Below are 25,570 nucleotides of genomic sequence, written 5' to 3' on the forward strand. Positions count from 1 at the left end.
ATATCTTTTTAGTTCATTTCATTCATTTTTGTTGTTTTATTGCTTTACAACTTTTATAGACAATATTTTAAACGAAAATTCTTAATTTTAAAATCATATATAGGAAAATCAATTACATGTAATGACACTTTTCGGCCATCGGGGGGGGCTGCCCCCCTTAAACTCCGCTTATGGATTTGGGGTCACTACCTGCTGTTTTGGGACACTCATAGGTCACTTTGTTGATTTTGGGTCACTTTCTGATGATTTTGGGGCAGTCCTAAATCCCCTTTGAGAATTTTTTTGGGGCGTAAAAAAATAATAATTGCCAATCATCAATTTTTTTATTTATTGTATTTAAGACCAAGTTGAAAATTAATAGGAGTGAATGGAAACATTTTATGTTTGTTTTGTTTGAGTTGAACATGCCATTGGAAATGGGGCCATTGAAATTGCATGGGAGAAATTTTGTCAAATTTTTGTGGTATATAGGTTTTTTCCTAGTGGTGTCAACAATAATCGATGCGGCAATGCATCCCGATGCGGGGCATGGACGATTCGATTCGATGCGGGCAACAAGCCGAATCGATTCAGCGCATTTTAAAATATATAAGTACGTTCAAAAATCTTCCCTGCGCAATTCCGGTGATGCAATGGATTTGGTTTCCCCATTTGTACTATTATTGTCATGTTTCATTTTTTACACACTGCATAACTCTGGTCAAGAATCTTTCTTGCTCCCTCTTTCTCCGCTTCAGCCATTGTTATGTCATGTCCTATCTCTTAGAGCAGGGGTCGGCAACCTATGACACGCGTGTCAGCACTGGCACGCGAAGGGTTAACCAGTGACACGCGAGGGCATGGCAAAAAAAAAAAAATGCGTGTTATGTTCATTGTCGGTTGTAGCTTTATCACTTGCTCAAGCGCCCCATCTTGTGGCCGTTTTATTTATTGGTTCTAAAACAGTAGAAGAAAAATGCAAATGTGTTACATGGCAGCTCCACTCTCACAACTGGAGTGGCATTTGTGTTCTTTAGAGCAACGTCTGTGAGTATTTTGTTGTCAAATTGAGAATTACACTCTTCATATTGTCTTTAGATTGCATGTTTGAGGGGAAATGTGTTTGATATTTCTAATTAAGAACTACTGAATAAAGGCTAATTGTGTTTGCATATATCGATGGCATTTTGTTATTTGCAGCATTGTTGCTGATTGCATGTATTTTTTCATTGTTTTAGTTTCATAAAAAAGAAAAGAGACACATAAAGGATTACTGAAAACATCCGGAGTGTGAACCTTTTCATGTTTAGCTGTTTGGATAGCGGAAGCGAGCCCATTTACAATGTGCCTTTTTACCGGAAATTAAGGCATTTTCAGTTGCGCGCCCTGTTATTTAGGGGCTTTACGGGACCGCCCCTCTCACCCACTCTGCCTGTGGCGTTATATGCGAGCAATAATTGATTTTGAGCACACCTCCAGCTCTTCCCCAATTTCTCGACTCCTGCGCTTGTCGGATTTTTTTTCTCTGCGCGTTTAATTCAGCCCACGCTACTAACATGTCACGAAGCCGACCAATCAGAGAGCTGGCGGAAGTACACTGTGTTACCAATTGCACTTTTTGGTAATTGCAACTCTGCACCGTAGGGTGTAGTGGACAGGCGATTAACGTGGCTTGTTGTCGTCGATTCGCCCGGTGCTTATTACTTCGGAGAGGTGGTGATGTGTATAAAAACACAGTGACACGTTGGATGGTATTTTGCTGGAGACTTTTATTAACAAAACTAAAACCAGCATGGGACACAGCCACTTTTCATGGCGCTCTTCGCACATCTCTCTCTCAACACCTTGCTCCCTGCCTCTCTTTTTCTTACGCTTAACTAGTAAACTGGTCATACTGTAGGGGACAGCGGCCCCTTGGGGGTGCCGGTAACAACTGGTTGGCTGGTTACTTCCGCTTGCTCTGTGCATTATGCCTCGGGAGCGTTGTGTGTGTGTCGCATAACAAGTGTCAAACGCAACTACGAGACGAAACATGAAATTCATGGAAAACAGGGCCAGGGATCACATTAAGGTAGTCATCTTTTGTATTTGTTATATAAAATCTAAAATTGTGCATAGAATTCACTGTTAGTGAAAAAGACAAAGTAGTCGCCTGACTTTGAAGGTTAAAACAGTCCGCTCTGTACTGTGAGAGACCTGCACTGAGAATCACGCTTGTTCCCCTTTTCTTGCTGGGTTGTGTGTGTGTGATATGTTTACATAAGATGATGCTCAAGTTTTGATATTTTCTAAAATATACTTTTATTTTTTAGTTATTTGTTAAAGAAGAATGGTAGTTGTAAGATTTCAACGTATGTTCATGTTGTTTTCTTTGGAGTAAAATTACAGCTCTGTTGGATATAAAAATTCGGATGTGCGTCATTAATCTTGGTGTGGCACACTGATTGACAAGAAAATTTGAAAGTGGCACGCCACACCAAAAAGGTTGCTGACCCCTGTCTTAGAGGTTAGATCTTGTACCCGAATGGGTCGGGCCCAAAATGTTAAGCATTCAAGTTCGGGTCGGGTCGGGCCGCCCACGTCGGACTGAGAAATTATAAAAAGTAAAAAAATAAAAAAAAGGGATAAAACCGAGAGCAGGCGCTCTGTATTGTGCATTTGCTTGTGCGCTCACATGAAGCAGTGGCGCCACCCGCTTTTTCTTCTTCTCCTCCACTGTGGCGCTTGCTATTCGTTACGAAAGACACTTTCATTTATGCACACAAAGGCAACACAAATGTGATCCTTTTGAATCCTCTCCTCTGTGTGTCTGCAAACTCGTTTTTTTTTTTTTTTCATATTAAACTTTCCCAGCGTTATTTCGTTGTGTAAATGATTTTATAATAATCACAAAAATATGTAGACTATTTAAACATTAAGCAAACTTGCGTTTTTTTTCTGCCAACTGAGAATTCGTTACGAAAGACACTTTTTTATGCACACAAAGGCAACGCAAATGTGATCCTTTTGAATCTTCTCCTCTGTGTGTCTGCAAAATCGCATGTTTTTTTTTAATATTAAACTTTCCCAGCATTATTTCGTTGTGTAATGCTTCTATAATGATCACCAAAATATGTAGACTATTTAAACATTAAAGTGATCCTCGATTTTAAAGACATGTAGGCTCTAATAAATCACAATTGTTCTTTTGTATTAAAATATGTCGTTAGAAACACATAAAATGTTAAATCAATGGAAATATTTTATAATATTTAGTGCATATTTTGACCGATAGTTGGCGCCATGTTCTGCGGGCGCGGAGTGATGACGTAGATGATATTTTTCCAATCGTGTAGCGTGTGTACAACAACTGTGTATTACTGGCTTAACTCGCGAAGTAAAATGCCACGATGTGCTGCTTATGGATGCAATTTCGAGTCAAATGGAAACAAGGAGAGTGATGCGAGTCTCCACAAATTTCCTGTTGACAAGAAGAGGAGAAAGGTTTGGGAAAATGCCTGTAGACAAGCAAATCTTCCCAAACAACCAAGGCTTTGTTGTCGCCATTTTTCTCCTACCGCGTTTGAGGATTTTAGTAGATGACAACTAATGAAAGATCTCACCGGAGCGGCTAGATATAAGCGCAGACTAAAACCAAATGCTGTTGCAACTATTTTCCCGCACAAGAAGCCTCAGCCTGCTCGGATATCGAGTGAAATGCGCGCAATGAAGCGAGACGGACGAGACACTCTGGCCGCCCTCTTAAGCACCCAAGCCGCTCCTGTCGCTACAGCGGGAGGCGAACCTTCGGGCGTACCGCTAGTCACAGAGGAAGCTAATAATTCACCTCTACTGTCAGTTCATCAGGCAGTGTGTGTTCAGTATTCAGCTAATATGAGTGATGCTGCCACTCAAACTGATCAAAGCACGTCCAATGCAATTCATTCAATGCAACACAAATGTCCCAACCCCATTGATAAAGCAATAAATTCTCATCGCCGGAATGGCATACATGTGAAGTCAAAATCCATTTTAGGGGACTCCCTCTGAAAGCTCATCGCGAGAATGGCAAGAGTGCCAAACAGTAATCAGAGAAAAGGGTGGCTACTTTGAAGATACTAGAATATCACACGTTTTTAGTTATTTCACCTTTTTTCTAAGTACACAATACACACGTGTGCATTTGTAGCAAGTTACAACAGAATTCACCGGCGGAAATTATGTTGGCACGTTGTGTGGTTGGGCGGGGGTACTTTGTGAAGGGAACAGCTGGAAATAACTGTTACCTTCCGCGGGTCGCATGCCAGACAGACATTGCTATTTCTTGCAGCCTAAATGTCAATAAAACAACGCGGATTAGCTCCGTGGTTTGATACTCCGCATCCTTCCCTAGCTCGCCACACATTCATAGTTTTATTGCCTTCAGTGAGAGTTGATAATGTCAATGGTCAAGAAAATAAAAAGGCACGAATGCCAATGTGTTTTGGCCTGTACTGTATGTAAAGCATACGACAGCTCTGGATGCTAACAATCTACACAATTATATTGGAATGAGTTTGATGACGCAATAACTCACCTTGAAGATCTGCTGACAAAAACCTGAGTTCTCGACAACATAGCTCTCTCGCTCCGTTGTCATCGAGATGTACTTGCCGCAAGTACACCAGAAGTTTAGCCCAACTCTTGCCTCATCAGGTATTTCTTGCTCTGCATTTCACCTTTGCTGCTCGTCTTGTGAACGACCGACAGTGCTGTCCTGCTCTTCACTTTTCCGCTCTGGTTCAAATTGGAAGGGACGAACTGACGAGATGTTGCTAATGAATGACACACTGAAGTCCGGCAGCGGGATTTGTGACGTCACAGCACTGCGACGTCAACAACCATGGCGAACAATCAGTTAAAATAATTTTACAAATTTTATTAAAACGAAAACATTAAGAGGGATTTAATGTCAAACTATTATAACTCATACTAAGATGTATCTTTTAAGAATTACTTGTCTTAAAACTAGAGGATCACTTTAAGAAACATGCGTTTTTTCTGCCATCTCGAAGAAATGAAAATAAATTGCTGCTGCTGCGGGGGGGTTTTTCGCGTCACTCCAAGCCGGGTCGGGCTTTAATACCAGCGGGCCGTGTCGGGTAGGCTGGATTTTTTAGGCCCCATCTAACCTCTACTATCTCTTTTTTATTGTTATGTGGTAGTTACTGATTGCATTTCTAAGTTGATTGCACATATATAGTGGGCTAGGCCTACATTTTACTTTTGTTCTACATTGCAATTTAGTTGGATGTTTTGTTTGCAACTGAACTGATCCCTGGATTGATATTGCGATAAAGATGCTGCTGCACTACAATATTTTCTTTGTCGCTTTCTTTAATATTTACTTGAATATTTTTATCGATGGGTTGTTGTGACTAAAATATAGTGACTGTTATTACTGATTTTGCGCAGGAGTTCAGATGTTGCACTGTGTGAAAGGCTGCTACTGTGTGTAAAAAAAGAGAAAGCCCTGGTCTCATTCAAAGCACCAATTAAATGCTGTGATGTTTTTTTAAAAAAAATATATATCTAAAAGTATTTTCATTTGACTTCAACCAGGAGTGACACAAGAGCCAATAAAAAGTTGTTTAATGTCTGACCGCTTGTGTTGCCTCATGATTCACGAAAAATATGCTTTGCTTCAGAATTTTAATGCATCCCAGGCTTTAAGGCATCGCGATGCATTGCCGAATCGAACCGAATCAAATCGTGACCCTCTGAATCGAATCGAATCGAATCGTGGCCCTCCGAATCGTAATCGAATCGAATCGTGAGGGCAGTACCGATGCACACCTCTATTTTTTCCTAAAACCTGTTTGATATTGTAACGTTTGTGAACCTTGATTTTGTGTATTTGGCAAAAACAGTAGGACAAGAAACATTTTGAAAATCTTAATTTTGTATTATTTTGCCATTGGCGAGGAGTAGGGAATTTTTTGAAGAATTTTGGGAACTTGCTGTAACAGAGTGAATCAGTCAAAGCGTGTGGGCAGTGCAGCGTAACCAAAAAGTTCTTGTAACGTCGTCGTCAGTCCATCGATTGTAGCGTGTTGCTCCGCTGCGATGCATCAGTTCAGATTTGCCTTTTTTGCCTCTTGTTCTGCATCGCACCCCCAAAGCAGCTCTTTCTCCTCCCGTGTCGGCTAATTATCCCGCATCCTTTCTTTTGGGGCCAGACAATCAAATGCAAAGTATCTCTAATGAGGCCATCCTGGCCTTCAATCATAGATGAGGGCCAACCAGGGCCACCCGCCAAAAAACAGCTGCTGCGCCGGGAGCCTTGAGGTAGAAAGGGGCGTCGTCATGGTGATGGATCACTCACACTTTTGCCTGGAGAGAGGGAGGACCTTCTGTGGAAGCAACACATCATACTGGGGCAGCTTTGCAAAGAAAAGCTCCACATATATAATATTCAGGATTTTTTCCATCCACTTTTCGGCTCGCAACACCACTCACACACTCTAATCGATTCACGCCGTTCCAAATTCCAATTGTTCCAAAAATTAACATGAAATATTTTTGAATTTAAAAAAACAAAAAAACAAAACAAAAACAGCGAAAAATAGCAAAACACTGACCTATTAACCTTGCAAAAAAGACGGTTGTTCCTGATTCATTGATTCATTGTGCAGTACTGTCTTGCAGACCTCAACTCTCCCACCACTTCCCCAATCAAAACAAAGGAGGGAAAAAAATGTTAAATGCAAACATGGCTAAATTTGACATCTCTGTCACAAGGACAGATAGTCATTTGGTTCTGTAAGCCCTGGAATAGACAGCAAACTCTGATTGTTGATAATAACTATTGTCCCAAATCTGTAAAGACATGGATACACGTTTAAGGCCATTATCCGTCCTAGTGTAGACGTAGATGTGACCATGAAAAATTCGATCCGGTTGAATACAATGACTGAACGCAAAGCAGTTCTAGATCGATAAATAGATAGATCAGACCGATAGTTCAATTTCCAAAATTTGTTACAATCACCCTTAATTTCCACATTAAAAGAAGAAAGAATGTCACAAAAAGCTTTTCTTGACAGGAAACCATGATTTTGCCCTTCCTGAACCAATAGGTCATACTGTAGCTCAATGTGGATTGGTTGCCTTCTGATGGCGAGCCAATCAGGGGCAAAAAGGCGGGAGCCGCAGACGTGACCAAGAAGCAACTACAGTGGGGTAAATAAGTATTTAGTCAACCACTAATTGTGCAAGTTCTCTCACTTGAAAATATTACTGAGGGCTATAATTGTGAAATGGGTAAACCTCAACCATGAGAGACAGAATGTGGGGAAAAAATAGAAAATCACATTGTTTGATATTTAAAGAATTTATTTGCAAATCATGGTGGAAAATAAGTATTTGGTCAATACCAAAAGTTCATCTCAATACTTTGTTATGTACCCTTTGTTAGCAATAACGGAAGCCAAATGTTTTCTGGAGCTTTTCACAAGCTTTTCACACACTGTTGCTGGTATTTTGGCCCATTCCTCCATGCAGATCTCCTCTAGAGCAGTGATGTTTTGTGGCTGTCGTTGGGCAACACGGACTTTCAACTCCCTCCACAGATTTTCTATGGGGTTGAGATCTGGAGACTGGCTAGGCCACTCCAGGACCTTGAAATGCTTCTTACGAAGCCACTCCTTTGTTGTCCTGGCTGTGTGTTTGGGATCATTGTCATGCTGAAAGACCCAGCCACGTCTCATCTTCAATTCCCCTTGCTGATGGAAGGAGATTTTCACTCAAAATCTCTCGATACATGGCCCCATTCATTCTTTCCTTTACACAGATCAGTCGTCCTGGTCCCTTTGCAGAAATCAGCCCCAAAGCATGTTTCCACCCCCATGCTTCACAGTGGGTATGGTGTTCTTCGGATGCAATTCAGTGTTCTTTCTCCTCCAAACACGAGAACCTGTGTTTCTACCAAAAAGTTCTATTTTGGTTTCATCTGACCATAACACATTCTCCCAGTCCTCTTCTGGATCATCCAAATGCTCTCTAGCGAACCGCAGACGGGGCTGGACGTGTACTGGCTTCAGCAGGGGGACACGTCTGGCAGTGCAGGATTTGAGTCCCTGGCGGTGCATTGTGTTACTCATAGTAGCCTTTGTTACTGTGGTCCCAGCTCTCTGTAGGTCATTCACTAGGTCCCCCCGTGTGGTTCTGGGATTTTTGCTCACCGTTCCTGTTATCACTTTGACGCCACGGGATGAGATCTTGCATGGAGCCCCAGATCGAAGGAGATTATCAATGGTCTTGTATGTCTTCCATTTTCTAATAATTGCTCCCACAGTTGATTCCTTTACACCAAGCACTTTACCTATTGCAGATTCAGTCTTCCCAGCCTGGTAGAGGTCTACAATTTTGTCTCTGGTGTCCGATAGCTCTTTGGTCTTGGCCATAGTGAGTTTGGAGTGTGATTGACTGAGTTTGTGGATAGGTGTCTTTTATACCGATAATGAGTTAAAACAGGTGCCATTAATAGAGGTAACGAGTGGAGCCTCGTTAGACCTCGTTAGAAGAAGTTAGACCTTTTTGACAGCCAGAAATCTTGCTTGTTTGTAGGTGACCAGATACTTATCTTCCACTTTAATTTGGAAATAAATTCTTTAAAAATCAAATAATGTGATTTTCTCTCTAATATTTTCAAGTGAGAGAACCTGCACAATTCGTGGTTGACTCAATACTTATTTGCCCCACTGTATCTGCTTAAATATGATAGCAGAATGCAAAGCAGTTTTTGTGGATGGGTCAATTCCCCAGTTTTGTCAGAAATACAGTTAATTCATTTAAAAAGAGCAAAGAACATCACTAAAAGCTTTTTTTGACAGAAAATAATGTTTGCAAGACGAGATGGGCCATCGACCAATCAGCAATTATATATATCTTTTAAAGGTTCCTCCTATGAAAAAGATCTCGATTGGATTGTTTCCAGATTGATTTGTGGAATATAGTCGTAGCGGAAATGTGGAACAATCAATCTGGTGTGCCTGTCTGCATAATTCAAATAAATAGAAAAGAGTTGCAGGACAAGAAGACATGCAGCAGAGGGCAGAAGAGCTACATGGCCAATCAAGCAGCACAGATGCGGTGCTTAAATAACTATCAAGTTTGAGAAGTTGCAAATTGATCAGGGGTTGGCAACCTTTAACACTCTAAGAGCCGTTTCGACCATGCACACACTGACACTTGAAATGATTGTGTTTGCTTGTGAGTTGACTATATATATGGCGAAAAAAACTTAGGTGACATGAAGTTTTCCAATATGCATGTGTGATTCATCATTGGAAAGCTTAAAATCTCTATTTTCTGGGGGAAGAAAATTTTTGAACTGGAGGGCATTTTTTGACACGTTAAAAGTAGGTCAAATCAGGTGAGTGAAAAATAGACATTTTTGAGATATTTGAATGTTTGTCATTTTAAAAAAAAGGTTTGGACCCCCATCCTAGTACATAATAAATAAGAAACACTTCAAAATGACCCTTTTTGTCTACTCAAATCTTTGATAATCATATGCATGCACTACGACATGTGGTTGGATGCAGCGCCGGCTCGGGCAATTTGGGGGCCCTAAGCAAAATAATGCCAAGGGGCCCATATTTTTGTAAAAATGTATTAAAATTGTAACTTAATGTGCATATTTCTTGATTCTTGATCATATAACAATGCACACGACATTGCCAAGCATTACCTTGAATTGTACATTTGGGGAAATAATCATCTTGTGAAGAGGACGGCACTCCAACTCCAATTCCAAGATACTTCCCAATAGCTCCTTTGAATCATCCAAAGTACAAAATATGATTACATGGAACAAAATTTAGCCCAGGAAAATATTCATCAACAAAAACGTGTAATGTGGGGAGTGCGCAACTAATTAAGTAAATTCACCATAGGCTGATAAATGACATACTACTTGATAATAATGTCCGATATATATGAAATGACTACAGTAGGACAGTTCATTTTCTCCATCATATTTTGCCGACTATTTTTTATACCTGTCCACACTTCGTTTAAGGTGCGTTTAAGGCCCCCCTGCTTCTGCAAGGTACGCCTGCATTTGCACCAACTACACTTCATTTAAGGCGCGTTTAAGGCCCCCCCGCTTCTGCAAGGTACGCCTGCATTTGCACAAACTACGCATGGGTAAAAAGGAGAAGCCTCATGTGTTACGTCATCACCCGCGCAGTTTATCTCTGAAACGGAAACTTATTCGTAGCCCACGGAAAATTTCAAAATTACTACTCCTTCTAAGACTGTCATTGTTTTGCTATCATTGTTTTTTTTTTTCGTGATCGCATTTAAACGCATCACACAGGAGCAAGAGTGGAAGGGAGAACACGCTCTGCTTTTACGTGCAGGCGCCGTATTGTTATTGAAATAAATCTTTATAAAACAACGGAAGCCTGACATCATTACTTGGGATGTTACAATCGATGCTCAGTTGCGCTCTCGCCACTTGGAAAATAACAAATAGAAGCATATGTTGTGGCGCTGGGTGGCTGGAAGCCGCAACCAGGCTGCTTGTGCATAAAAGTTGCGATCCTGGAAGTGGCAACAGTTTTGACAGGCATAAATGTCTGGGGGGAAAAAAACTGATCGAGCGCCTCTTTGACTGGGGGTACCACGCAGGTCACTTTTCGGGGTTTAATTTTCCTCTACGCATTTTTTATATACAGTACTCATGTTCGGTCGGCATTGAGTTGGGAGGTGCCAGCCCCCTTTTGTTTCAACCTAGCCATAAAAAGAAGTTAAGTAATTGTATGTATTATTCGAAATATCTGTCCTTTTTAGTTTAGAATCATTAATTGATGTCTAATATTTAGTTTTAAAAAAACCTTTAAAAAATTATTCACTCGCATATTTTAAACTTTTAAACAAATTACATCTCAATGAAAAAAATTGGCATCTGTAAAAAAGTCACGGAAATCTACCTCATAACTATCGCTTAATTGTATTTTTTTTTTTTTTCGTTACTGTCGCATTTTCCCTGGTATTTCAGATGATAAATACCGTATTAGCCCAAATATAAGACGGTGTTTTTTGCATTGAAATAAGATTGAAAAAGAGGGGGTCGTTATATATTCATGGTCTAGACATCATACCCATTCACGACGCTAGATGACGCCAGATATCGTTGAAGCGATGTTATGACAGATCTCAGCTACTCTCCCCATTCACGACGCTCGATGGCGCCAGATATCATTGATACGATGTTCTGTCATGACAGATCTCAGCTACTAGTGTAACCAGTTTGCATTATTTTATTGCAATGCTTTTCCTTACTCAGATTTGTTTCAAGACTGCAGTTAGTCAGACTTCACTTTGATGGTTAATGCAGTTATTGCAATTTTGTTGTTTTATCACAATAGATTGGTTTATATACATTTCAAAAAACAGAAGCCATTCATTTACGAATGTGATTGCACTTTAGTTTACATACTTAAATGTTCAGATATTAAGATTTGAATGAGGCAAAATAACATGCTTTTTCTCTTAAATATATTGTTATAATCATTTGTTTCAGATGTACTGTCATTATTTTCTGTTTAACCCTTTAAGGTCTGGGCCTATTTAGCCTGATTTTGCATGCCTTTGAAGTTGCCTTTATATTTCAAAGAAAGAATTGTTTACGATGGCCTGGTTTGGTCCCTTTTTTAGTGACACCTTGAACTTCATGTCCAAACTGTTGTTTCCTTCACTGACCAGTTATAAATCATCATTTTGGGCCCAAAAAGACCAAAACTTCCAAAATCGTTTTGTCAAAATTTTTAATATTGATGTCCAATTGACAACCAAACATGCGTAACGAACCGTTTTGAAACCTTGTAACCTTGTAGTTTATTCAACATGTTAGGATGAACATTCAACCAATAAAATTTAGAATAAATAGTCTTATATTTGACAATTCAACATAAACAACAGGTATAGCCATAGGCGTTTTTTGCCTTTATACATGCTCTAGTCAAAACAGGTTATATACAGCAGACCAAACAGTGAAGAACAGTGAAAAAATATATACCATCTAACACGAAAAGTGTGTAGAGGCCATCTCTTTATGAGTTTAGGTATTGCGGCCCATCACCTGATGAAAACTATGTACACACAATCAAGCTTCTTGAATACACATTTATATACACAAATTGAGAAGACTGATTGTGTGTGTGTGTGTGTGGGGGGGGGGAATATATATATATATATATATATATATATATATATATAACATTGGGAAAAAAAAGTATTTTCAAAAATATTTACAATAAACAAGTTAATTTTGTTTCAGGCATGCCACTCCGAAAAGCAGTTTCGTCCTGGAATTAGACACAGGGCTACATCACACAGCCCACACTTCCATGGGGTGTCGGTCCTCTTTCCACCCTTCCATTTTCATTTTGCTTTACTTTCATTGTCACTATAAATGTACATGAAAAAAAGTCAGTATTTATGAAAATAATAAAGTATAAAATAAAAATATATACAGCAATAAATAATAATGGAAATCTATATGTATGACGACAGAAAGAATACCATAGCTGAATATGTGCTACATCCCTAATCTTCATATAGAAAGAAGAACACCACAGATTATAAATTCCTGCCTGGGATACCCACAGTGCACGTACGACTTTGATCTGATATGCACATTTTATTATTATATACACAAACACACACTTATATTGCATCAAAATTAATTTTGTCTTGCAATATCAAAAGAAACTTTCAAAAGAAACTTTTTCAGCATAAAAAAAAAAAAAGTGAGTTGGCTTACCTCTCCTCGTCGATGGCGTCACCGACGTGTTCAAATCCGTCACTATCTTCACTCGAGGACTCTTCCGAAGAAGACGATGATGACGAATTTGGACCATCCTCTTCCTCAAGTTGATTAAAAAGCACAATTGCTTGCGCTAAATTTAGTTTTCCGTTCATTCTCAAAGTCACACAAAGTCGCTGCTCGATCCAAACGGCCGTGGCTCGCCACCTCGCTGCTTCAGAACACTCCTCCCTCTCGTTCGGTAGAACCTCGCACGGCAGTTATATTTATAAAAAAAAAAATTTTTTTAAACGCATTTTGTGCTTCCACTGTGACTTCGAAAGGGTTCGTTTGAGTTGTGTTTTTTTCATGGAGCTTCCGTTTTGAAAAAGGACAAGAAATGATGGAAATATAGACATAAACAAATGATCCATGCAGCGTTTTAATGTTTTTTTGAGAGGACAATAAAACTATAAAACTTAAATGACAATATCTCACGTTTTAGGTGGTCGATTGACTTCAAATAATAACGAGAGTAAACCGCAACTTCCGCACTTTAAAACGAGACCAACCAACGGCATGTGGGTGACGTAATTAAAACGTGAGGGCGCTTCAAAGACGACGTGCGCTGAGGACGCGCCGGCGCGTCCTTCGACTCTCAAGGGTTAAAAATTAATTTGGTGTTCAAAAAGTCTTTTTTCAAACTTGAGCCTTGAAAAAAAGAGGATCGTCTTATAATCAGGGCCGTCTTGTATTCGGTCCAATACGGTAACCGATCCAAACAAAGAAGAAAAAAAAGGTTCAAAAGGGTGAATATATGAAAATGAAAATCTCGATTACTCCTTGATGTCTGGGATTTCTGCATCGAGGCCCTTGTTATATTACCATGTGTCACCCATAAAATCCCCAAAAATCCAGCTGTGGCCATTCACAGCTGTATCTTGACACTTGGTGATACTTGCTACATGGAGTTTTTGGATCAAAAAGAGGTAAGTACGTGATAATATCTCGTTAAAATCATGGCGTCTTTAATTATGCTTTCGCCTCCAGTTACGGTTTTGCTGTTTAAACTTTTTTTTTTTTTATGCCCTCTTGTTCATGTTTCTTCCCCCAGAAAATTGATATTTTAAGCTTTCCAATAATGTATCACACATTCATATAGGACAATTTTGAAATTTGGCCAAATTAAAGGTCTCAGAGCGGAACTTCAAGTCACCCAAGTGTTTTCCGCCATATATATATACACACACAGGTATACATACAGTATATACTGTATATTCTGTGGTCTATACTTAACAGAGTTTTGCCTCCTTTTAGTAAGCACAATAAGTGCCCACTTTTTACTCGCTTTGATTCACAGAACACTCATAGGTCATGAATTCACAATTTTTTGTTTTAACAAAGTTTGTAAAATTATTTTAAGTGAAAGGTCGCCATTCTTGTTATGTCGCGGTGCACGACGTCACTTGGCCCGTTGCCAAACTTTCAGCGTGTCACTCTTAGCTACCCCAGCATGTCGTCGGTTCTACCCTTCCAATTTGAACCAGATCGGAAAAGTGAAGAGCAGGACAGCACTGTTGGTCGTTCACAAGATGAGCAGCAAAGGCTAACTGAGAGCAGGAAACCTACCTACAGTACCTGATGATAACACGAGTTGGGAAAAACTAGTGATGTACTCGCGGCAAGTGCGTCCCAATGACAATGGAGCTAGAGAGTGTATGCTGTTGAGAACACCGGTTTATGTTCCTCAAGGTAAGCTATTGCGTTTTCAAACTTATCCCAGTATAATTATGTAGATTTTTAGCATCCAGAGCTGTCGTGTGCTAACTGTCCTCATTAAATTCGTCATCTGACGGGAACAAATCCAGGAATCGAGTGTAATCCATGTCTTGTACATTTTGACGCGTGGTAGGTAGGATACGTGAATAAAAGTACCAAAAGGGGGAGAAGCTTCCATTTATGCACATTTATTCAAAAAAAATATTTCCACCTTGACCACTCGTCACTCGAGAGCTCAGCGGTACACATACACGCGTTCCCAGACGAATTCCAACATAAAAGTAATGTCCATGTCAGAGTCACTGTCGTCACTAGGCTTACCACCCGTCCCTTGAAATACGGAATCATTCCGTAATTGGGAATTAAAAGTGGCGTTCTGTTTTGAATCAATACGGAACGGTTTATTCCGCATTTCACAATTGTCCCATGGGTCGACCCCGCGTGACCCCCGGCTCCTGCGTGGCGGGCGGCGGTGCGCCCAGCCCATGCACGTCTGTCATACACAAACACACACCTGCGCTCATGAGTGACCACTGAGCCAACAATAATGAACAAAAAGGGCATGAGATATTAAAGACAGCAAGATAGTTATCTGCCTGCCCGCTGCTGTCTGCCCTGCATTGCGCTCCACTTCCGGGTTCGTTGCCTAGTTACCTCACTCTCTCTGCTCAGTGCACCGCCCCGCGCGTTTTCAAAACTAACATCTCTTCAACATTAGAAGTTCAGGACACCCCACGTCATCCTCAAAAGGGGAAACGTCTCCAAAAAATAGACTGGATTGGCTCGATAGAGTCACTGATGATGATCATAACGCGAACTGCAAGGCAGGCAGGAAAGTTTTTGCAGTGTCTCACGGAAGGGTAAAACAGCATGCTGCAGGGGACCTCCACAAACGGAATATAAGATCCCAGAAGAGCCTTCGTCACAATTCTTCGTCCCTGAAACATCCCCTGAGCTTGATTTAGTATGTTATTATGCTCTTGTATATGTATAACATATAGGCAGGGGTGCACATAAGTGGTCCGCATGTGCGCATGCGTACTGGACGTAGACAAACGCGCTGGCGCTCAACGGTTTCCATACGCTTTTACGTACCGATGGCTGACCACTGTGTTTGCGGCGGACACGAGAAAATTACTTCTCAAAATGTCAAAGAGGAAGGACCCACTGAATAATTATTTCCGTGTTCCCCCACTCCTGTCAAAAGACAGACAGACGACAGAGACGTCACCGGAGCTACCGAAAAAAAGGACTTTTGCTGAAAAGTGGCTGCAGGAGGTACCATGGCTAGAAGCAAATGATGCTTGCACGGAAATGTGGTACAAAATTTGCCGTGAGAATCCCAATGTCACTGATAAGAGCAGCGCATTTTATGTAGGGTCAAAGAATTTCAGCCATCCAAACTTTGAAAAGCACGAAAAAAACAGCATGTGGCAAATAAGCAAACTATCGATGTCAGACAGGACCCCACTCGCCCTACGGACAAGTGGCGGAATAAAGTTAATGAAAAAAAGCGCCATGCACTGACAAACGTGTTTTTGCTCGCATTTCACAAAGCTAAACATGCACGTTCATTGAGCTCTTATGAGGAGGACATCCGACTTTTACAAAGGCTTGGAGTTAATGTGTGAGCCGCATAATGTCCTTTATTTTGAATTAGTTTATTTCTTTACATTTCACTTCAAAGTAATGGCAATTTTGTTGTGTCAGTTGATGTTAATCAAGCATTAATTGTTAATATAATTAAAGTTAATTGGCTCTAAGTAAAGCTTGTCATAATTTTATCGCATCAGGCGGGTCGGCTCTCAAGCTCAAAGACCAAGGACCAAGTCACATCTCCAGGTCCTCCTCTGAGAACCTGGGCAAAAAAAATATGTGCACCCCTGCATATAGGCTATATTTACAGTGGGGAGAACAAGTATTTGATACACTGCCAATGGGTTTTCCCATTGGCAGTGTATCAAATACTTGTTTTACCCACTGTATATTTACCTTCATACATCTTGCATTGATAGGAGCATAGCTAGGCTATTTCAGTTGCTACTATGGTTGATTATTTTTAGGAATTTTGATTTTTTTTTGTTGAAACATGCATTTATTATCAATCAACATGGAATGAATTTATGTACCCATAAAGAACATGTTATTTTGTTACGCTAACTAATGCTACTCATTTGGAATTATTCCTAATAGATTAACAGCAAATAAACACTGATTAAATAGTCCTACTGCAAATATATGCTATCTATTGATTGATTAATAGTGAATTTGAATCATCCCACTCATACCCTCTAAATACTGCAGCTAAGGTGACACAGGTATACCACACAGTAAAATGTAGCCAACCAGAGCTACAATAGTGCTGACTGTGGACACAGAAGATTTTTATGTGATTCCAAAATGGTGAAGAAAATGACTTTGTGGAGAACAAGCAAGAAACACTGTTGAAACTAGTCCTGGGTCCAAAGGCAGTGGGTGATGTGCTTAAGATCTTAACGTAACCCATCCCATTCTCCATACAGACCGATGCCTCAATTAAATTGAGCAGGAAGATGTTCCCTTGCTGTCCAGTACGTCAGTCCAGAGTCTGGGCTCACCAACAAAATGCTGGACTTCATAGAGAATGCAGACGAGTCAGCTGCTGGAATTGTAGCTATCCTGGAACATTCCCTTAAGAAATTTGGCTTGTCAATGCATCACGTGATCGGATTCAGTGCCGACAACACAAATGTTAATTACGATATTCACAACTTCGTTTTCACTAACCTGCAGAAAAAAAGAAAAAAAAATCTGCTGCAAGGAAACTGCCATGCCCACAAAGTGCACAATACAGTTTTCCCATCTAAAAATACAGTGGGGAGAACAAGTATTTGATACACTGCCAATTGGCAGTGTATCAAATACTTGTTCTCCCCAACGTACATACATTTCTATGCATTTTAGGAGTTTTGGGGATGCCCCTTTTTTTTGCCCGTAAGGCTTTGGGCGCGAGGGGGGCGTCCCTTATTTCTATTTCTGAAAGGTGGCAACCCTAGTCGTCACTGTAGCGTGCCATAGTGCTTTAATAATTTGGTATGATTTGGGGAAAACTCCCACGAAGAATATTCTACAAAAATGATAACAATTGTAATCCAAATCCGCGTTTTTTCATTCACTTGAAGATCCAGGAATTAGACCAATCCCATGGCAACTTTGCAGCCGCGATCAGGCCGTTGAATCCATAAAATAGACTGATTTGAAAAACTGCCGTGGGACCGTCGAATCCAGAAAATAAATAGACAGATCGAAAACAATATTGCAGCCGCGGTGGGACCGTAGGATCCAGAAAATAGACGGATCCCTTACTTGACAAAGGATCTAGGAAAAATGTTCGTGCGCCAGTTGTAAGGCGTGGTAGGTAGGATACGTGCATACAGGGACCAAAAGGGGGAGAAACTTCCACTTATGCACATTTATTCACAAAAAATAATAATTCCACCTTGACCACTCCCCTTATTTCAATTTGACTGGAAATTGCATCCAAAAGCAGCACATCGTGGCATTTTACTTTGCGAGTTTAGGCAGCAATACGCAATTGTTGTATACGCTACACATTTGGAAAGATCCCCTTTACGTCATCACTGCGAGACCGCAAAACATGGCGCCAATTATCGGTCAAAATGTGTTCTAAATATTATAAAATATTGCCATTGGTTTAACATTTTATGTGTTTCTAACAATATATTTTAGTACAAGAGAACAATTGTGATTTATTAGAGCCTACATGTATTTAAGGTAGAGGATCACTTTAAGTCTGCAGACTAGTCTCTCACTAGTGTCTGACTTAACCTCAAATCCCTCTTGTTGTTCCATATACACCTCACAATCAATAGGGGCATGTAAGTATGCCATTTTTACATTGATTTTGTGCAGTTTAAAATCATACTGAGCTGCAGTTTGCATGAAACTACGCACAGAAGTCATATATGTGTGGTTGGAGAAAATGTTTCTTTAAAATCAATACCCTCAATTTAACTTCAACCTTTTGCTAAATACCCAGCTTTATAGGTTGTCTCAACTGGATTGTCTTTAACTGTAAACCCCCCCCCCCCCCCCCCCCCACCAACACTGCATGTTTACCCAATGGCACCATTGTCAGGGTAAAAGTATCATTCTCCCTCAGCGAATGCATCTCCTTCTGCATAGCCTTAGTCCACTCTGGTGGACTCATGGCTTCTTTCAGTGTTCGTGGTACATCACATATGGTTCAGTAACAATAATCTAGATTTACATAATCATCCTCACATTTTACTCTATACACATAGTCTCTGAAGTACTGATGAGGTCGCCTCTCCCTCTGTGGATAATGTATGCCCTCACTGCTCTTCCTTTTACCAATGTCTGGGTGTGGGGCTGGCACTTCTGCTTCTACTTGGGTTTCTTGTTTAATGACCTCAGCTTGTGGTAAGTGAGTTTTATCACTCTCTATATGCCATGCATATTCACTGATGTCATAATCTGTCTGGGTGTGGCATTCAGTGGCACTCTTTGTGAAGAACTTCACCAGCCTATTCTTGACCACTTTCCAAGAATCAGGATAGAAAACCAAATATGCTGAGCTATTCTTGTCATAGCCGACAAAAATCCCTTTCTCACATCGAGAGTAACTTTTTATCGTACGTATATGCATAGCACACAGACCCGGATGTTTTCATCCTTAAGAGATTAGGCCCCTTTCCTGTCAACATATAATATGGAATCTGCTTTAAATGTCTGCTGTAACACTGATTTCTGATAATTGCAGCAGTCTGAACTGCACATGTCCACAACTCCATTGGTAGACCACTCTCAACATGCAACTTGACATTTCACCCAAAATTCTCCAACTCCTTTCACCCATCAACATCATCTGTAATAGTAGCTAAGTAGAACAGTCGATCATGTACCTGAATTATAAATGTTACGCCATTCCTGTGAACAAGTCTGTTATGACCCTCTTTAAAGATGACTGTCGCTCCCTGGGTGGTCACCGCTTTTAACGAGGAGATGTCCTGTAGAAAAGATGGAATGTACAGCGCTCCAATCAGCGCCGTGTCTCTTACTCAACCTCCATCATCCCTCAGGCCAACGTTGGCAGTCCCTTTCTTCTCTCTCGCTGTCAGCCAGGTTCAACACGTTTGTGTGGCTCAAAATTTTCGTTGAAGTCCTTGAATAGGGCGATGTCCTAGATGATGTCCGACGTGGCCCACGTGTCGACCACGAGAGGCCTTTCTCCTCCATTCAATCGACCATGACTCCATCCACCTGACCGACCTTGAAGGCAAACGTGTGGTCCTCCTCATCCACCGCCTGCTTCACCTTGTCGCGTCTTCATCACCTGCAGTTTGCATCCTTGTGCGTGGAACTCTTGCAGAAGCTGCACCGCTGTCTCTTGTGCCTGCTCCTAGCAGCAGCAGAAGTAGCAGTGCACTCCACGGCTTTCTGGCCTGCCTGGCCACAGTTGTAACAGGACAGTTTCATGCTCCAGTTGTCCCTTCCTTGCACTTTCATTACCATGTCGTCATCTGAGCCAGCAGCACTAAACTTTTCTGTGCTCTCATAGCTCCTTAATTTTGTCTTGAACTCGGCAAAGGTCAATGTATCATAACTTTGAGATATGGATGGAAAATGGCTTAAAAGTGTCGGGTAAGCCATTCTAAATCATTGCAATCAGGAGGCCATCGCCTAAAGTCTCTCCAGCATTTCTTAGTGCTGTGATGGCAGTCTCGGCACGCATAACAATAGTCTGTGACGTTCTCGTTAACGGCTTCTGAAGAGAGGTCAGTTCTGTGTACAAGCTGATAATGCGTGGCTTCCCCTTCCAAGCATAGTGCTCTCTTAAGCCTGAGTTATACTCCCGCGTTGCGGTGACGGCGTAGCGACTACGGCGTCATTCGACATTCGATAGTTCTGCGGTGAGGGAATGCGTTGCTCTGTAATTCACCGCCAAGCCACTAGAGGGATGTGGCGTTATGTTTGTACGGTTTTGGGGCATGATTGTTGACTACTTCCGCTAGTCGGAGAAAAAATAAACAATGCAAGATGGAACTCTTGAAAGTAAATATTCTGCTCATCAACACTGAATAAATATTGAACATACAAATGTTGACGGGCAGGCGACGCAGAAGACGGTTTCGAGGCGGTCTGGCCGACTTTTGATGCCGCACAGAGAGTTTTAGACTCGGGTGGAGAGAGCTAGCTGTGGCGGCTAGCTTCAAACTGGCGTCGAGCACTGCGTTCAAGGTCTGCAAAGCCCTCCAGCCTGATTTGTTTGCCGTGTCCTACAACCAGCCAGTGGGAAGCCATAGCAGATTTCTGGCGTCTAGGGAACTTCCCAAACTGCGTTGGGAGGCTTGATCTTAAGGTTATCATAAAAAGCACCGAGGCACTCTCAATCAGCGATGATGTATTGTGTGTGTGAACTGTCTGTTATTTAAAATTAAAGATCAAAACAACTCTTTTGACACCAAATCTGTGCTTTATTCTTCATATACTTGAAACATATGTGCACAGTAAATGATGAAGTGCACCAACCAAAAATACGACATAAAGTGATAAAAAGTTGGCAGTTTTTGGCCGACTGTGTCACCGCTTCGTGTGGCCACTCGATTCCGACCACCCACGTCTCGGTGGTTCTTCCTTTTATTTATTTTTTCGATCGCCGACCTTGCCATTTGGCAGTCACAATAATAATTTCTTGACGAGACTTGCTCTTCGATGATACTCCCGTCGGCTTGGTGCATTTTTGCGTGTAGAAAATAATGTTTGATTCTATTCTACAATGGCGGTGTTTTCGCCCGGAAACAACAGTCTGAGCGGTGTGCTCGGTTTAACGGAGGCGTACCAAATGAGTTTCTGACGTAATGTAACCCTTACTTTTCGAGGCTGTGGGTCGATCGGGTTACAGTTTCTTTGTGTAGATTATATTTACTCCGTCTTCTCTACTATAATGAGGACCAACACGGCAGGACTGTATAACTCTGCTTTATTTCCCCGCACTGTGCGCAGGAACCCTCGTGTTCAACTCAAATGCATCCTACGACAACACAAACAGCTAGGAACTAATATTCAAATAGGAACTAAAATTACACAACATAAAATATTAAATATAAATGAATACTGCATCACATCTCAAAAAATAAATACATAATAAGATAAATAATAACCCATATAAATAGAATAAATTGAAATGAGCCAAAACAATAAAAATACACAATTCCTGCTTACAGTAATAAGGACCGCATGTGGAGCAGAGCATGCTGCAGCTGCGCACACCAAAACAAACAACAGCAAACAGCAGTAGTAGTGGACGTCATGGCTAATGCCGCTAGCATTGGCAATAAGCCAGAGCTTGAGGACCCTACCGCGACATTAAGGTCTCCCGTTTGGAAACACTTCGGCTTCCCGGTGAAATATAAACCTAAACAGGGACAAAGACAGGTTGATAAAACCAAAGTGGTTTGCCGCCATTGTTCAATCGAGATCAGGTATGTTTCTGGTAGCATGTCAAACCTGTTAACCCATTTGAAACAGCACCACCCCAGCGTGAACATCGCTACAACAAAGAGAAAGACTAGCGTTGTACAAACACACTGAAAATAAACCGAACCGTGACTTCAAAACCGAGGTACATACCAAACCGAGATTTTTGTGTACCGTTACACCCCTAACAACAACATTATTTAACAGTGCTCAACACAGCCAATAACTGAAGAATAAAATCCTCAAAGCGTTTCATTCAAATTGGCAACGTAGTTAGCGCATCGCATCAGTTGCCTCGGGTCGACCATTGGACACGTGCTAACTGGCGTTAGCTTAGCGGCAGTGTCGGCCCGGCATGTGTCGAACAAGGGCTCCTATTCATCACCTCTCTCTTGGCGTCATTATAAGACAAATTCAATTTGTACAAAGCCGGCCACATGACAAACATACTCGGCTATCAATTGTCATGGATCGCTAGCCTTAGTGGTTGAACCATTGTCAATCGCTTGTATATGTAGGCGACTGAACAAACAAAAAAAAAAACATATGCATTGATGCAAATTGTGTCAGCCTTCACGGAGTAAGGCCAGGCAAGGCAAAAAAAGACACTTGAAAGCAAATGAATCCAATGTTTTTGACAATTATGCACTGATCAAAGATACTGTTGTTTCCTTTCCCAACAAATTCATCTTTTCCTAAAGGAAGAAAGATGCCTTGTCTTCGAATTCAAGACATTCCTAGCTTCAAACCTCCATTTTAAAAAATGCAGTATTTTGTCCTAGGACTGTGTTTGCATTTGGGCTGCCACAGACACATCCACAACCATTTTGATTTATAATTTTACATTTTTCATGTTGTACTTCCAGGTCACTCCTGTTGGTTGTGGGCCAATTCAAGGATTTTTTTTCAAAAACATTAACTTTTTTGTGTAAGTTGAATGTCCTATAGGAAATGGGGGAATTGGAAAGGTATGGAGAAGGTTTTTTCAAATATTGGCAGAACCGGAATTTTTTGCCAAAAACTGATAACTTTCCTGCGCCCTTATTTTGTGATTTTTATTTTTTTATTTTTTGGGGGAATGTGTGAATTAGGTAAACCACACAACAACTCTAGGACAAGTAGCATTTTTTTCATGGTTAAATAATAATCGATTAGCTACACAAATATGCAGCATGAAAGGTCACGCTGCCTCTGGCTTCCATTTTTGGTCACAATGTGGAAAAAAAACAAGCTTGAATAACTGCACCCAAAATCCCCCCTGCCCCCAAGTTGAGTTGAGTAACTCTGGAACGACAATCTGTTTTGTCAAAATTCGCAGAAGTTTTCGTGAAAACTTATGAGGGGGGACTGCCAAAGATGCAATATCTGATTGTCATGTGTGCTATCAGCAGATGACATACCACAGTCAACTTTATTGGACAAGTAGTTAATCACACAAGGAATTTGTTTTCAGGAGCTAAAATCACCACTAAAATCCTAGAAGCATCAATTTTAGGAGGCGTTGTTTTGCTCTCCTCACTTCCTATTCATGTTGGGGTCACTTGCTTGAAAACTCGTTGGCTGTAATTGACATTTCCGTTGATTTTGGAGCATTCCTAGGTCACTTCTTTCTGGTTTGGGGGTGCCAACAAGTCACTTTTTATTTTGTGTCACTTTTTAGGGAATCCATAAATTACTTCCAGCACATTTTGCGGCAATCTCGGGTCACTTCATGCACATTTTGGATCATTTCTGGGTCACTTCTTGATTTTGGGTCATTTTCTCTACATTTTGTGGCATTCCAGGGTAACTTTTTGGATTATTTCCTGTTGATTTCAGGGAATTTCCAAATCACATCTTGTTTACTGGTCGCTTGCTGTTAATCTTAGGGCCGTTCCCACTTACTTCCTCCTTGTTTTGGGGCACTGACAAGTCACTTTTTACTGATTTTGTGTCACTTTCTGATGATTTGGGGGCATTCCTTGGTCACTTAAAATTGAGTCACTTTCTGTATATTTTGAGGTGCTGTCGAGTCACTTACTGTACATTTTGTATCAATTGCTGTTGATTTCAGGGCACTATTAGATTACTTTCTATACATTTTGGACCCTTTTAAGTTTTGGAATTTATGGTTCACGTCATATTTACTGGTCGTTTTCTTGGATTTTGAGGTATTTCAGGGTAATTTCCTGCTTCTTTTGTGGCACTGAAGGTGATTTTGGGTGACTGATGATTTTGGGGTATTCCTGATTAGTGATGTCCCGATCCAGGTTTTTGCACTTCCGATCCGATACCGATGTTGTTTTGCACTTCTGATCCGATACCGATACTGGCCGATACCGACCTATCTGAGCATGTGTTAAAGTTTAAAGTTATTTAGCCTCCTTACTTAGTTGTCAGACTCATGTTGAAAAAGGTTTTAGTACTCTTGATAACAACTAGCCAGCTGAATTAGGTGAGTTTGAATAACACACAACGGTTGGTAACAAGAAACTGACCTGTTTATTCAGTGACAAACAAAAAACAATATAAATAACAAACAGAAATGGCATAGTCAGTCAGTAAAACATGCAAATAATATTGTAAACTGTCTTAATGTTAGGGCCTCCGTCCCTCCTTCCTGAGTCCTGCCTCAGGTGAGGGGAGTTTTGCCTGATTACAGGTCGAACGTCAGACGGGTGGAGCGGCCAGCTGTAAGCTATCGTCATCAGCCAGCTTAAAAGCCCAGCGGACGCACCACCACGTCGCCCGAACAACTTGTCTGTTTTCCATGTCAGTTGATTCTCGCATCCCTAGTGTATCTATTGGCTTTGACCTCCGGCTCACGATATCTTTTGTTTCCAGGACCTGATCAGCGCGCCCCTCGTCGGATACTTCTGTCAACCCCAGCCTGTCAAACCCCCAGCTGACAGCTACACACGTGGCAGCCACAGTGTTCTCCACGACCATTCCCCCTCCTGCCTTGCTTGAAGCTCAAGACCCAAATAAACGAGAATTATCCCTCTCACCGTGTTTGTCAAGTTGCCTGCGTTGGGATCCCCCCACCAGTTCCGCGAACCCTAACGCTTAAAAAAGCAAAACACACCAACAACCTCAGTGGAAAATCCCACAAATCCCCCAAGCTATTAGATGTTTTTAATGTTTCGTGCATTAGTTACAAAAATTGTATAAAAAGCCTCTCAGGTTTAAAATAAACGACTATTTCAGTAACAACATTTTAAAACAGTAAATAAAATACTCAAGTCCCCATTCTGTATCAGCAGCTTTAAACTACATTCAATTCATTTCATTTTGCAAATCAACTGTTAAAGTTGTTAAAATTGCTCCCTTTATTCCATAATTTCCCTTCTGTCTACTTTCGACATGTGAAAGTTTTAAAACTGTTTTGAAGGTAGATTCAAGTCAAGATTTTGACGATTTAGGAGTATTTTAGATAAAAACTTAATTAGGTTCGCTTGGAAGGTTCACTACATCAGCATACAAGGGAAGTCTCCTGCTTTAAGATGGCAGCTGTTTAATAACGCACGTAGGTTTCAATGCATGTGTTGCCAACGGCGT

This window comes from Corythoichthys intestinalis, chromosome 9 (genome assembly GCF_030265065.1).
Source record: "Corythoichthys intestinalis isolate RoL2023-P3 chromosome 9, ASM3026506v1, whole genome shotgun sequence".
Taxonomy (NCBI): domain Eukaryota; kingdom Metazoa; phylum Chordata; class Actinopteri; order Syngnathiformes; family Syngnathidae; genus Corythoichthys; species Corythoichthys intestinalis.